Here is a 1,684-nt window from a genome sequence, read left to right as displayed (position 1 = left end):
ACATATAGCAAACATAAAAATCATATTTGTATGTTATAACTATAGTTTGCATAATTGCACTCCATAGCAAATTTTATGTTTGCTATGGAGCTTTTGATTTGTATAATTCGCTACAAACATCCAATTTTATACAAATTGTTCAGTTTTGTATAAATTCATTTATACATTGTAATTTGTATAATAAGATCTGTATTTGTATAATTATAAGTGTATAGGACGAAAATATATGTATTTGTATTTGTATATACACTTTTCTCTCGCTTTATACAAACACAAATGCATTTTATACATTTTATACCGAAATGTATAAAATGACTAATTGTATACCGAATCCAATGACAAGTTTCATTGACTAATGAGTAATTTCTGAACAAGAAACTTAAATGATACCACAACAATATACATATATTCTTATAGTATTATTGATTAATGAGTAATTTCTGAAAAGAAACCTTAATGATACCAATACAGTATATGATACTGAATTAGTATTAGTTAAGCGAAAATTATCAGCTTTAATGACTGGGGTATGGACTGTAATTTTTTTTTTGAGAGAATGGGTATTTCTTGAATTACTTTTGATTGAGGATATAAACATGTAATTATCTTGAATTTTATGACCCATTTATGTAGTTTTTCCTTTTCTTTATTACTTATTTAATAAAAATTGTGGATCAAAATATTCTTACCTATAAATTATTTGGCTAAGCAAATATTTTTAGAGAATGTTTGTCATGTGATACAAGTTCAATACTATTTAATTTGAAAGAGAAATCTTTTAAGAAACTCTATTTGGGGAATAAGTCTACTTAGGTATAACATGTGAATGATCTTCCATTTGGGAGAGAATTCGCAATATTTCATTTCCATCGAGAATTGAATTGATTTTTTTTTATTTCGAGCTGAAAATCTAATGCAAATATTACTATACATGATGATTATTCTGTAAAGGAAATAAATATCTCTACAATTTCTAAATATTAAAATATTGTATTGAATTTATTGCGTAAATCGCAAGCTCACATGTACGATAGTGATAGATTAATCGAATTATAGGAAAATATTGAAGAGCTAGCATATTCATATGATGATATACAGAATATGTACATAAGTTCAGGAACTTCAGCAACCGCTATTTTTGTTTTTTTAAATGAACAACTTTTACATATAGCAAACATAAAAATCATATTTGTATGTTATAACTATAGTTTGCATAATTGCACTCCATAGCAAATTTTATGTTTGCTATGAAGCTTTTGATTTGTATAATTCGCTACAAACATCCAATTTTTATACAAATTGTTCAGTTTTGTATAAATTCATTTATACATTGTAATTTGTATAATAAGATCTGTATTTGTATAATTATAAGTGTATAGGACGAAAATATATGTATTTGTATTTGTATATACACTTTTTCTCTCGCTTTATACAAACACAAATGCATTTTATACATTTTATACCGAAATGTATAAAATGACTAATTGTATACCGAAAATGGCTATTTCGAATCAGATAACAAAAAAGGGAGATGTTTTTTGCGAATTACAATTAAAATAAACTATGACTATAACACTTAATTTGAATTAATAGTTTGCTAGTTTATACAATATTTCCTTTTAAAATTGATTTGGCCACATGGGCCTTTTTATTTATTTAAGCAGCAAAGTCTATAAACAAAAGT

This window comes from Solanum tuberosum, unplaced genomic scaffold (assembly GCF_000226075.1).
Source record: "Solanum tuberosum cultivar DM 1-3 516 R44 unplaced genomic scaffold, SolTub_3.0 scf00429, whole genome shotgun sequence".
Classification (NCBI taxonomy): Eukaryota; Viridiplantae; Streptophyta; class Magnoliopsida; order Solanales; family Solanaceae; genus Solanum; species Solanum tuberosum.
Note: the sequence above shows the minus strand (reverse complement) of the source record.